A 15,008-nucleotide genomic window follows, 5' to 3' on the forward strand; every position below is an offset into this window, starting at 1 on the left:
CTTTAGTATCCTGAAGGCCAAGAAAACCTGTGTCCCCATAGTTGGCATTCCATCAGAGCATTCTGTCACTAATCACTGTTCAACTAATGCCCTGTTGCATGAATCCAGAAACACTTCCAATAACATATCCCACGTGACTCTTAGGATAGTAATGACAAAAAGATAATTCTAAACAAGCACTTTAGAACACGAGTAGATACAGAGGAGACATGTCTGCAGGCCTGTTAGGAAAGATTCAGTTCAGTTCAGTCACTCAGTCATGTGCAACTCTTTGCGACCCCATTGACTCCAGCACACCAGGCTTCCCTGTCCATTACCAACTCCCAAAGCTTGCTCAAACTCATATCCATTGAGTCGGTGATGCCAATCAACCATCTCATCCTCTGTCATCCCCTTCTCCTCCCACCTTCAATCTTTCATCAGGGTCTTTTCCCATGAGTCAGTTCACATCAGGTGGCCAAAGTGTTGGAGCTTCAGTCCTTCCAATGAGTATTCAGGACTGATTTCCTTTAGGATGGACTGGTTGGATCTCCTTGCAGTCCAAAGGACTCTCATGAGTCTTCTCCAACACCACAGTTCAAAAGCATCAATTCTTTGGTGCTCAACTTTCTTTATAGTCCAACTCTCACATCCATACATGACTACTGAAAAAACCATAGCTTTGACTAGATGGACCTTTGTTGGCAAAGTAATGTCTCTGCTTTTTAATATGCTGCCTAGATTGGTCATAGCATTTCTTCCAAGGAGCAAGCGTCTTTTAATTTTATGGCTGCAGTCACCAACTGCAGTGATTTTGGAGCCCCCAAAAAATAAAGTCTGTCACTGTTTCCATTATTTCCCCATATATTTGCCATGAAGTGATGGGACTGGACGCCATGATCTTAGGAAGGATTACTGTCTTGTTTATCTCTGGCTCCACAGCACCCAGGGTAACTATGGGATCACCATGGCCTTAAATAAATATTGAATGTTGAATTCATTAATTATTATACAAACGTACAACTATATAATAAAATAGACCTTACAAAACATCTAAACTAACCTCTTATTTTACAGACAAACTGAAATCTGGAGATTTCATCTTGGCACAGCCTTGGGAACTTGCCCAAATTTAATATCTAGGTAGCTGACATAACAATTAATCATTTTTCCATAACAGTATGCTTTATTTTACAAACTTTCTGAAAACCCATTTTGTTTTTACAACATTTTAAAGAGATAATTAAATATTTATACTTTATAATCTAAAAAGTAAGCTCAACTGATGTATCATAGTAATTCAGCTGACTTTTTCCTGAGTCTCACACATTAAATCTGGTTGGTGTTCTCCTCACCACATCCCCAACTCCTGCCCTGTACACTGTCCTGATCCAACTGCCCTGCTTAATCTGACTTTGTTTATTGAATCTAATATTGTTATGCCTAGCTATTTTATGCATTGCTAATTTTGTAATGTATTAAGATTGACCATGTAATGTATTAAGATTAAGGCCACTGATGTGAACTACAATAGAAATTCATGAAATATTTATTCCCAAACTCAACTGAACAAAAACCATGTATCTCTGCTGTGTGAAAAGACTCACGCTCATTGCTATTGCATAGGGTTGCAGATAATTCTCTGCCTTGAAAGGAAATAATTTGAGGAGCAATTAATTCAAATCACTTAAAAAATGATATCCCATGGAGACTCATTTCAACCCCTGACATGAGTCCGTGTGTACACCGCCTCTACTCCCACTAGCTCGCTGCCATTTTCTCCCCACCCAGTTCTTCTCTATTCAATGTGTTTCAACCAGAGGGTGCATGGGGGTGAAGAAGGTGTGGGATTTGAACCCCTTGTCCTTGGTACACTGCTCCTGATTACAGGATCAGCAAAACCACAACACCAACATCCGAGAAATAGAGTTAGTAGCATTGAAATAAGGCTCCAGATGTCACATGGCCACATATAATGTACCCAAGTCAAACCGTCCCTGATGATAACAAAAAGTTAAACATCTCCAAGAAAAGAGCTGTAATAACCTCCTTTGGTATCTATCTCCTTTTACTATGATAAAACGATGGAGTGAGTATGTTACAGGCCATGTTCTCATGATCCAGATGGCTCTCTTATACAGTGGAATTCTCCCTCAGATGTCAACAGAACAAGAGTATGGATATCTATTCAGAGTCATGTGCAAGAAGATATATAATCTGACTTGTGCACAAGTTGTTAATGGAGAAGAATGGGGAGGAATGGAGATATAGGGAAGAGAAGCTTTGCTAGCCTAAACACTCATGACATTAACGTGTAAAGACTACATGCCCTTGCCTTGCTCAGAAAATACCATTGGAAGGCATCTGTGCAAAATGAAGACAAAAATTGAGCTTTTAGCATAGATGTTGCATCTGAGAGATGATAAATCACAACCAAAGTCCCCATGTTCTGACTATCTATTGGTAAAATGCCAGATGTAAAATGAATCAGAAGTTTCATTCCTCATCCCAATGGATTCTATCTACTTAAACTTTTGAGGGTTTAGCCAATAAATTTTCTTAAAAATAGAGAACAATGACTGGGTGACACAAACTATTGGGTACAACATAGGCTCAAGGATGTACTGTACAACGTGGGGGACACAGCCAACATTTTGTAATAACTGTAAGTGGAAAGTAACCTTTAAGTTGGCATGAAAAATAAAAGAAAAATTGTAAACATTAGAAATTATCAGCCTAAAGTGGATTTTTAAAAAGAGCTGGTAACTCCAGGAATAGACTTCAATTAAATAAAGTTTATTTTACAAAACCGAAAGAAAGAAAGGGAGAAAAAAAGACAAAAGAAAGAAGGGATGAAGGGAAGGAGGAAAGAAAGAAGGAAAGACTAACTCTCTCCATTTTAGTCAACACGACAGTGAGGGGAACTTCCTCAATGGAAAATAGACAACCATCCTTATAAACCAGGTAAATAAATATATATATTATTGTTCATATCCTTGACTACAAAAGGAATAAACAAACCTTTATGGAATATCATTTACTTTCAAACTGTGCAATTCTATGAGGCAAGTACTGTTATCTCTGATTTTCTATAAAATAAAATTACACAATTTTATTGTGTAATAAAGTGTCAAGCAATAAATAAAGTGGCAAGCAATAAAGTGTCCAGATTCAAAAATCTGTGTGTTTGTTGTTTTGAGGGGGATGGGTTTGGTGTGTTTATTTTTTTGTTTTCACCACACCCCACGCAGGCAGTGAGAGTGAAAAGTCCTAACTACTAGATGGCCAGGGAATTCCCTAGATTCAAAAATCTGGAGTTTCTGGCTATAAAACTACATGGTCTTTACATTGCCCCACACAGAAAAAGAAAAATATTCTTATCTCCTTATTTCTCCTGCATACAAGATCAGACTTATTTTCTAGTGAGAAATAATTCTTAAAATTTGTGATTATTGGAAACTTATTAATACTTTTTTCAGATTATTCATTAAAGAAACTAGGGCTTAGATTCACCTTTTGTGACACTGAAGTATGTTTTGTACCTAATTCACTAGGTTATGCATATGCTTCCTTGGTCAGAGCCTTATTCTTAAGAAGATCTCTGAATTCCCTTTCTCTCTCTCTCTCCCTCTCTCTCTCTCCCTCACTCTCTCTCTCCCTGTCTCTCTCAGGGACTTTGGAAAGACTATCAGCCTGGAAGGAGAAGGGGGAAGAAAAGGCAGAAATCTCCCTAGGTAAATTCCTAGTGTATGAGGAGCAGGCAGTTAGTAGCACTTAACACCATCATATTATATTCATTCATTAAGGCATTCATTAAGGCATTCATTAAGGCGTTCAAATAAATGCCTTAAGTCCTCTATACTTCTATAAGCCTTTTATAAGCAGGAACCATACCTTACTCATTCATAGATTGCCATACACATCAGTAATCTTTTGAATAGAGCCAGAGAACTCTACAAAGACTGATTGATATTAAAGTAAGATTTTTAAGTCAAATATATATTCGTTGAATCTAATAAAATGTCTTATTTGACAACACATTGTTACAGAGCTGGTACCCTGGTATATAGAACTAAAAGTACATGTTTTGGAGTTAGCTACCTGGAAGTCTTTTCTGGTGAAAGGAAGGCAATAGTCAACAGTTGCAGAATGTCAGATCAGCATCAGCAACAACATATTTACTAATGAGGAAATCTCAGTCTAACGAGGTTAAATAATTTGCCTAATGTCACATCAGATCATGGCAAACCGGTACTAAAACCCTGCCCTTGCCTTTAGTAATGAAATGCCTTTCTTTTGTCTAGTGTGACTTGGATCATCCTTCTTCTCATATTTCTGAATGAATAAATAAACTGACAAGTCTCACCAAATATGGAAAGAGACTGGACTAACACCGTGCTACGAGTAACAATATCAGAGCCAGCCTTTGCAGGATAGAATTCTGTTTTCCTCAAAAGACATAATTAGACATTTACTAAGTAAATGGATATTTGTAGTACATGACAACAAAATTGTGCTGGAATCCCACATTACCTTCATCTGCTTCTGTTACCCTCTGAGGTTCCCTGAGATGGTCTCCTTTTCCTTACTCTGATTTGTTGAGCTCTTGCTTATATTTCTGAAAATGATAGGATTATAAGCCAAATTTCAGTGGCATTCTTGGAATAACTCAGAACCTAAGTCTTAAACTGACAAACCCCAAAATGGGTTTTCCCTGCCTGCTTCTTTCCTTCTCCCAGTCTGCAGGTTAGTATACAACAAAGGGATTCATGAATCATGATTTTGGATGGAAAGCACGCTATCTTGAGGCATCCTCAGTATTTTGTAACTGCTGGAGAAAGCCATACAACAAAGCCTGGGAGAGGGAGAGACTTTTTATACGGGGCATTGGCATTCCCAGAGGTCACAGAGTTTTATGGTGAGTGTAAGAGAGTACACCTTTTAATAGTGTGAGTATGCCTCTGCTGCCACTCTGATCAATTATGTTCCTGTTTTGAGCTAAGATTGAGAGAGGATGGGGTGAGACTGGTAGGGAGAGGCTGAGTATTTAGAGGTAGCCTATAATTGAAGAGTGCGCCAGCCAAACCAAGTCCATGCTGCATGCAGGTTGAAGTGAAAATGTTAGTTTCTCAGTCGTGTCCAACTCTTTGTAACCCCATGGACTGTAGCCGGCCAGGCTCTTCTGTCCATGGGGATTCTCTAGGCAAGAATACCGGAGTGGGTCGCCATTCCCTCCTCCAGGGGATCTTCCCAAAACAGGGATCGAACCTGGGTCCCCTGCATTGCAGGCAGATTCTTTACTGTTTGAGCCACCAGGGAAGCATGCAGATTACTTACCCAGTTTGCCTGAGCCAAGTCTTTAGCCAAACAAAGAACCCAGAGATTCCCATTTCCTGTCTCTTACTCTTTGATACCACCAAAGAAGACTCTCTGACTACTTAAAACTCAACAGCCACATACCATTTCCAAAGGAGGGAAAGAAAACAGTCCCCACACCTCCTAGAGTCGAAAATTTTTGAAATACATATTTTTAGTTCTTCAAAAAGTTTAGTTCTCAAAAACACTGTTTATAATAAATCATATGTCTCTGTTTTTAAACTGTAATCAACTATATGGTGAAAGCAGCTCTTTTATAAAAACTCTGCAATTAAAACAACCACTTAACACTCCAACCTAATGCCTGCAGTAAATCAAATGTCTTTGTTGTTTAGATTTTCACTGAACAGGTCCATATAAAAAAGGAGTTTTAGCACTATTTATAAGAAGAATTGTCTCTCCAAGCCCATCCAACAATTTTTTTCATTCGTTGGGTTAAAACTTCAGCAGGAACTTAAGTGGGGTACAGGCAGGCTACCAATAACTTTTTGTGCCAGACATCATATAACAAGGTCAAATTTTAATGTACGCACAAATGGACAGCAGCTTAAAAGAAGCGGTTATTCAAAAAAGTGTCTGATAAATCATTGCCAAGGAGCTGGGAGGGCTATCAGGGCATCTGTGTTAAACCACAGCTCTGTCATTTGTGTACTGAGTGACCTTGGTCATATCACTTAACCCCTCAGCTTCTCAGCTTCCTCTTAGACAATCTCTCTACTACTCACTCTACACCTTCCCAGGTCCTACTCTCTACATGGAGCCATCCATGTGGCGGAATATTTCTTCACATTCTCCCAAAAAGTGTTTGCCCCATGACTCTTGCTACAAATCCGTTCTGAGAAGAGCATAATTCCTTGCCTATTCTTTTATGGGCAAAGCAGTCTCTTCCTTGCAAATAGATTTTTCACTCTCACCAAAAACAGTGGAGGAGACAGATGAGAGCAACACAACAGAAAAGGACAAGAACTATGTTGTAAGTCAAGAAAACCAGGTTCCATCCCTGGTTCTGCCTCTGCATGGTTTGGGAAAAGACACTTTGTGTCCTCATCTAAGAGATAAAATTCGACTATGATACCTGTATGTAAAACTGTGTAATATTGCCACATAAATAAACAAACTGATCAATGGAATACAGCAGAAAATCCAAAAACATATGTAATTGTGTGTGGAAATCTGGTATATGTAAAGGAGGTATCTCAGATGATGAGGACAAAGTGGCATTTTTAATAAGCAATACTGGACAATTGCATAGCCATTTGGAATAAAGATGTATTTAGATCAATTCCTAACAACAAATATGTGAACAAACTACCAATCGAACTGGAATTGAAATGTAAATAAATAAAGCCATGCAAGTACTTAAAGAAAATATGGATGAATTACTCTGTAATCTATGATTCGAAATCCATATTGTGACATTGTGATGAAGGAGGAAACAGACAGAACAGGCTCCATCTTGAAAGCAGGACTCCACCTTGGGCTGGACTGTGGACTTTGAGCTATATGCCCAGGATCTATGGAAACAACATACCAAATGGAAAACCAGACACCCCGGATGGAAGAGCCCCAGGGCTCATACCTAGACTCTCCATTGCCTAAAAGGATACCCTAATCATCTGTGTAACCGAATAGAGTCATAAATTCTATTTTGCTTATTGCAGTAAGCAATAGACCACAGTAATTATATTGCAGTAATTAATAGACCACAGGCCTATTAATAATTGTCCACTGTTAACTACCTAGGCTTAAGGCATATGAATCACGGGTTAACTTTGATTGTCTCTTTTGTATCTTTTGTTCAGACTAGTTTCAGGGAATTTGGGGAGGTGGCTTTGGGCACGTACACTTAGGGTATATAAGGTTTACACAAAAACTGCTCAGGGTCCTTGGCTAAGAGCAGACTCTGCCTTGGGCCCACCAATGTAATAAACTGCACTCCACTACCTATATTGTCCTTCTGAGTGAGTTTGTTTCCCAGAACGGGTGCTACAACAGTGATTTACAATAAGAAATATAGGTTTGGTCTTCATCCCTGTTTCTGGCACAGAGCACCTAAAACCCCTGGAATTTCCTAAGCAAGGAGTACCACAAAGGTGTCTTTTGTTATGTTAAAAAGGCCACTTTGAGACCTAAAGATGAGGCCTGGTTGCCAGGAGAACCAACTCTGTGATTAGAGATTTACAACTTTCAGCCCTACTCCCTGACCTCTGAGGAGGGGAGAGGGACCAGAGCCTGAGAACAATCTCCAGTGGTCAATGATTGGACAACACACCTGTAATAAAGCCTTCATTTAAAAAAAAAAGAAGGGGGAGAGGGACATAGGGGAGAATGTTGTGCTCTAAGAGAATGAAAGCTCTGCACCCCTTTCTCCATAACTTGCCCTGTGCTTCTTTTCTATCTGGCTGTTCTGCAGAGCAGGGCAACCCACTCCAGCATTCTTGCCTGGAGAATCCCATGGACAGAGGAGACTGGCAGGCTAGATACAGTCCATGGGGTCACAAAGAACTGGACACGACTGAGCAATTAACTGCACACATTCCTGAGTTATATTCTTTTATAATAACATTGATAATTTAATAGTAAATCTTTTTCTGAGTTCCTGAGCCTCTCCAGGAAATTAATCAAACTCAAGGAGCAGGTCTTTGGATCCTCCAATCTTTAGCCCATTAGGAAGCCCAGGAGGCAACCTGGACTAACAGTTGACATCAGGAGGGGAGGCAGGAACAGGATTGGGGATTGTGTAGGACTGAATACTTAAAATATGAGGTATGACGCTATCTCTGGGCAGAAGTATCAGAATTAGGATGAAATGTAAGAAAGGCAGCTGAGCTGGTGTCAGAGAATTGCTTGGTATGTAGGGAAACATCCCCTCTTACACACAGAGACCTATGAATTTGGCATCAGAATTATAATATATAATAAAGGAATGATTAGTAAATTTGAACCTTTTGCACAGCATAGTTGAAGGCAAAAAAGGAGTTAATTGTTTCTAAAGTTATTAAGTTTCAAACTGAGAAGCAAATATAATAGAAAATAGGCAAAAAAATAGAAAATTTAGCAAAAAAAAAATGGTATGAAAGGTGTAATACTCCTTAAGCACATGAAAGATATAATAGTCCTTAAGTATATAGTCAAAGCTATGGTTTTTCCAGTAGTCATGTATGAATGCAAGAGTTGGACCATGAAGAAGGCTGATGCTCAAGAATTGATGTTTTTGAACTGTGGTGTTAGAGAAGACTCTTGAGACTCCCTTGGACTGTGAGGAGATTCAACGAGTAAATCCTTAAGGAAATCAATCCTGAATGTTCATTAGAAGGACTGATGCTGAAGCTGAAACTCCAATTCTTTGGCCACCTGGTGTAAAGAGCTGATTCATTAAAAAACACCTTGATGCTGGGAAAGATTGAAGGCAGGAAGAGAAGGGGATGACAGAGACAAGATGCTTGGAGGGCATCACTGACTCAGGGACATGAGTTTGAGCAAGCTTTCGGAGATGGTAAAGGACAGGGAAGCCTGGGGTGCTATAGTCCATGGAGTCACAAGGAGTCAGACACGACTGAATGACTGAACAACAAAAGTATATGAAAACATGTTCAAGTTCATTATAATAAGAAAAATGTAAGTTAAATGTATGCACTGTAATGACCAAAGGGTGGGATTAGGGGAGGGGAGGGAGTCTCAAGTGGGAAGCAATATAGGTATCAGTTCAGTTTAGTTGCTCAGTCATGTCCAACTCTTGTGACCCCATGGACCGAAGCAGTCCATCACCAACTCCCGGAATTTACCCAAACTCATGTCCATTGAGTCGGTGATGCCATCAAACCATCTCATCCTCTGTCTTCCCCTTCTCCTCCTGCCTTCAATCTTTCCCAGCATCAGAGTCTTTGCAAATGAGTCAGCTCTTCATATCAGGTAGCCAAAGTATTGGAGTTTCAACTTCAACATCATTCCTTCCAATGAACACCCAGGACTAATATCCTTTAGGATGGACTGGTTGGATCTCTTTGCAGTCCAAGGGACTCTCAAGAGTCTGCTCCAACATACAGTTCAAAACCATCAATTCTTAGGTGCTCAGCTTTCTTTATAGTCCAACTCTCACGTCCATACATGACCACTGGAAAAACCATAGCTTTGACTAGACAGACCTTTGTTGGCAAAGCAATGTCTCTGCTTTTTAATAGGCTGTCTAGGTTGGTCATAACTTTTCTTCGAAGGAGTAAGTGTCTTTTAATTTCATGGCTTCAGTCACCATCTGCAGTGATTTTGGAGCCCCCCAAAATAAAGTCATACACTATTTCCACTTTTTCCCCATCTATTGGCCATGAAGTGATAGGACTGGATGCCATAATCTTAGTTTTCTGAATGTTGAGTTTTAGGCCAACATTTTCACTCTCCTCCTTCACTTTCATCAAGAGGCTCTTTAGTTCCTCTTCACTTTCTGCCATAAGGTTGGTGTCATCTGCATATCTGAGGTTATTGATACTTCTCCTGGCAATCTTGTTTCCAGCTTGTGCTTCATCCAGCCCAGCATTTCTCATGATGTACTCTGCATATAAGTTAAATAAGCAGGGTAACAATATACAGCCTTGATGTACTCCTTTTCCTATTTGGAACCAGTCTATTGTTCCATGTACAGTTCTAACTGTTGCTTCCTGACCTGCATACAGGTTTCTCAAGAGGCAGGGTATTCTCTGTCAGATATTCACACCTCTTTCAGAATTTTCCACAGTTTATTGTGATCCACACAGTCAAAGGCTTTGGCATTGTCAATAAAGCAGAAATAGATGTTTTTCAGGAACTCTTGCTTTTTCGATGATCCAGCGGATGTTGGCAATCTGATCTCCGGTTCCTCTGCCTTTTCTAAAACCAGCTTGAACATCTGGAAGTTCACGGTTCACGTATTGCTGAAGCCTGGCTTGGAGAATTTTGAGCATTAATTACTAGCATGTGAGATGAATGCAATTGTGCGGTAGTTTGAGCATTCTTTGGCATTGCCTTTCTTAGGCAATGGAATGAAAACTGACTTTTTCCAGTCCTGTGGCCACTGCTGAGTTTTCCAAATTTGCTGGCATATTGAGTCCAGCACTTCTACAACATCATCTTTTAGAATTTGAAATATCTCAACTGGAATTCCATCACCTCCACTAGCTTTGTTCATAGTGATGCTTCCTAAGGCCCGCTTGACTTCACATTCCAGGATGTCTGACTCTAGGTGAGTGATTGCATCATTGTCATTATCTAGGTCATGAAGATCTTTTTTGTACAGTCCTTCTGTGTATTCTTGCCACCTCTTCTTAATGTCTTCTGTTTCTCTTAGGTCCATATCATTTCTGTCCTTTATCGAGCCCATCTTTACATGAAATGTTCCCTTGGTATCTCTAATTCTCTTGAAGAACTCTCTAGTCTTTCTCATTCTATTGTTTTCCTCTTATTTCTTTGTACTGATCACTGAGGAAGACTTTCTTCTCTTTCCTTGCTATTTTTGGAACTCTGTATTCAAATGGATTTATCTTTCCTTTTCTCCTTTGCCTTTCACTTCTCTTCTTTTCATAGCATTTGTAAGGCCTCCTCAGACAGCCATTTTGGTTTTTTGCATTTCATTTTCTTGGGGATGGTCTTGATCCCTGTCTCCTGTACAATGTCACGAATCTCCATAGTTCATCAGGCACTCTGTCTATCAAATCTAGTCCCATAAATCTATTTCTCACTTCCACTGTATAATCAGAAGGGATTTGACTTAGGTCATACCTGAATGGTCTAGTGGTTTTCCCTACTTTCTTCAATTTAAGTCTGAATTTGGAAATAAGGAGTTCATGATCTGAGTCACAGTCAGCTCCAGTCTTGTTTTTGCTGACTGTATAGGGCTTCTCCATCTTTGACTGCAAAGAATATAATCAATCTGATTTTGGTGTTGACCATCTGGTGATGTCCATGTATACAGTCCTCTCTTGTGTTGTTGGAAGAGGGTGTTTGCTATGACCAGTGCATTCTCTTGGCAAAACTCTATTAGCCTTTGCCCTGCTTCATTCTGTATTCCAAGGCAAAATTTGCCTTTTACTCCAGGTGTTTCTTGACTTCCTACTTCTGCATTCCAGTCCATTCTAATGAAAAGGACATCTTTCTTGGGTGTTAGTTCTAGAAAGTCTTGTAGGTCTTCATAGAACCGTCCAACTTCAGCTTCTTCAGTGTTACAGGTCATGGCATAGACTTCAATTACTGTGATATTGAATGGTTTGCCTTGGAAATGAACAGAGATCATTCTGTCATTTTTGAGATTGTATTCAAGTACTGCATTTTGGATTCTTGTTGACCGTGATGATTACTCCATTTCTTCTAAGGGATTCTTGCCCGCAGTAGTAGATATAATGGTCATCTGAGTTAAATTCACCCATTCCATCCATTTTAGTTCACTGATTCCTAAAATGTCAATGTTCACTTTTGCCATCTCCTGTTTGACCACTTCCAATTTGCCTTGATTCATGGACCTAACATTCCAGAATCCTATGCAATATTGCTCTTTACAGCATCAGATCTTGCTTCCATCACCAGTCACATTCACAACTGGATATTGTTTTTGCTTTGGCTCTGTCTCTTCATTCATCCTGGAGTTATTTCTCCACTAATCTCCAGTCCATATTGGGCACCTGCCTACCTGGGGAGTTCATCTTTCAGTGTCCTATCTTTTTGCCTTTTCATACTATTCATGGGGTTCTCAAGGCAAGAATACTGAAGTGGTTTTCCATTGCCTTCTCTAGTGGACCACATTTTGTCAGAACTCTCCACCATGATCCATCCATCTTGGGTGGCCCTACATGGCATGACTTAGTTTCATTGAGTTAGACAAGGCTATGGTCCATGTGATTAGATTGGTTAGTTTTCTGTGATTGTGGTTTTCAGTCAGTCTGCCCGCTGATGCCTTCTCTCAGCACCTACCATCTTACTGGGGTTTCTCTTACCTCAGACATGGGGTATCTCTTCCCAGCTGCTCCAGAAAAATGCAACCTCTGCTCCTTACCTTGGACGTGGGGTATCTCCTCACAGCTGTCGCTACTGACCTTGAACGTGGGGTATCTCCTCTTGGCTGCTCGCCACTCCAGCACTGCACAGGGGCCAATATATATATAATTATAGCTGAATTGTGTTACTGTATGGCAGAAGCCAACACAACATTGTAAAGCAATTTTCTTCCAATTAAAGAAATTTTTTAAAACTACACTGAGATACTATTCTCCTTTCACCAGATTAATACATATTCAAATTCTTGGCAATTTCAATTCATTTTACTTGCTAGACTGTGAGAGAAAAGAGCTTAGAAAAAGTAAACCCAAGAAGCAATGAGCAGCACAGTTTAGTGCCCCATCATATTTTCTAGATGCCATTCCTTACTAAGGAAACGGAAATCCTAGCAGAAAAGACTGATTGCAGGGCTATTGGGGAAAGTTTAATATAAGCCTGAAATGTCTTGTCAGATGAAAAAGTAAGTGCTCAAAAAAAATGATGAGAGCATATCAAAAGGACACAGGAACCATTTTGAAAGGGCTCCAACTAGCCAAATTTATGATCATTTGAGCATGAAAAGAAATAAAACTAAATAACTCGCAGCCTATTGAATAAAATATGAATTCATGAGTCAATACTGATAATAAACATACAAGTGACTAGGAACATGTGGAGGGTTCTTCCTTACAGTAAAATTCCAAATGATAAATGCAGAGGGGTTTGAAAATCAAATATTTGACAGTCACAATTTATTGTAATGAATACATTTCTGAGATGAAAACAGTAGGTTTTGATTAAGGGTGTTATGGTTTTGGTGCTCAATTCTTTACGATTTCCTTTTCAATGTTGCCCGTCAAAGGCAATATCTGCTCTTCAAGAAAATAATAGCTAAATGCAAACTGGGTGATGATTTTCGAATTGCTGAGGTTGTCCCAATAGTCTACAATTCCAGACACTATGCTAGAGATTAGGGATATAAAGCTAGCTAATCATCTACCCTTACAGCAGAAAGTGAAGAGGAACTAAAGAGCCTCTTGATGAAGGTGAGACAGAAGAGTGAAAAACCCAGCTTTTTCACTCAACATTCAAAAAACTAAGATCATGGCATTCAGCCCCATCACTTCATGGCAAATAGATGGGGAAATGATGGAAACAGTGACAGACTTTATTTTCTTGGGCTCCAAAATCACTGCAGAAATGACTGCAGTCATGAAATTAAAAAACGCTTGCTCCTTGGAAGAAAAGCTATGTCTAACCTAGACAGCATATTAAAAACAGAGACATTACTTTGCCAACAAAGGTCTGCATAGTCAAAACTATGGTTTTTCCAGTAGTCATGTATGGATGTGAGAGTTGAACCATAAAAAAAGCTGAGTTCCAAAGAATTGATGCTTTTGAACTTTAGTGATGGAGAAGACTCTTGAGAGCCCCTTGGGCTGCAAGGAGATCAAACCAGTCAATTCTAAAGTAAATCAATCCTGAATTTTCATTGGAAGGACTGATGATGAAGCTGAAGCTCCAATACTTTGGCCTCCAGATGCGAAGAGCCAACATTGGAAAAGACCTTGATGCTGGGAAAGATTGAAGGCAGGAGGAGAAGGAGACAACAGAGGACAAGATGACTGGATGGCATCACCGACACAATGGACATGAGTTTGAGCAAACTCTGGAGATGGTGAAGGACAGGGAAGCCTGGCACGGTGCAGTCCATGGGGTCACAAACAGTTGTGCACAACTAAGTGACTGAACAATGATGTAACTAAGAACTAAAGAGAGAGGTAGAAATAGGAACAAAAAGCTTTTTCATTTCTTCCCTGATTTTGGATGAAGTGGGTAGTATTAATGAAGGGACTAAGAATAAGAAAAGTGGCCATTCAGATAAAAGTCATAGAAAATGAAAGGCCAAGTGACTTGGGAGAGAATTCTCTTGAAATATTAAGTGTGGGACCTCTGAAGAAGAGTCACCAGGGGCTTCAGGATTTCAAGGACTGGAAAATTCCTTGGCTCCCCTTAGTGATGTAAGTCACCCCAGATACTTTTCCAAGAGAGAATTTTAGTTTCCGTATGCAATCCATAGATTCACTTTAAGAAATGGTAAACAAGAGGAAAGGACATTCTGCTAAAGCACTATTTATAGAGCTAAAGTACTGGGCTTTCCTCTTGGGCGGATTTTTCCCAGATGTGCTATGTAGAGATTCAGCCAATAATGCGTGATTTCCCACCCACTAGTGTATTATCACTCCTTGGTCTGAGGATAAAAGTGCTTAAGAAAGTTTATAAAGTAGAAGTTCCAGATTGAATTACATGGAACATTGAAATCCCATGAGCAAATATGGCAAAACCACCAACCATGTAATTATAGGTTCAAAACAACTAAAGAAATCAAGTGATTGAAACTGGACCCCAGAATCTTTAAAAGATCACATCTGGAGATGTCACTCATATTGTACAGACAGTAGCATGGTAATGAAGCAAGTCAAATGTAATATGGAACCCAACAGTGAAATTTTGAAAGAGCATTCTCTTTCTAAGTCAGTATAAACATCCAGGACATTATTGAGTCCCTCTTTCAGTTCACATTTAGGACAGGCCCAACCCACTAGACTTTTTGGACTGCTCCAATATCAGCCAGCCTCCAGAGGAGACTCCAGGAG

Source organism: Bos indicus x Bos taurus, chromosome 20 (genome assembly GCF_003369695.1).
Source record: "Bos indicus x Bos taurus breed Angus x Brahman F1 hybrid chromosome 20, Bos_hybrid_MaternalHap_v2.0, whole genome shotgun sequence".
Lineage (NCBI taxonomy): Eukaryota > Metazoa > Chordata > Mammalia > Artiodactyla > Bovidae > Bos > Bos indicus x Bos taurus.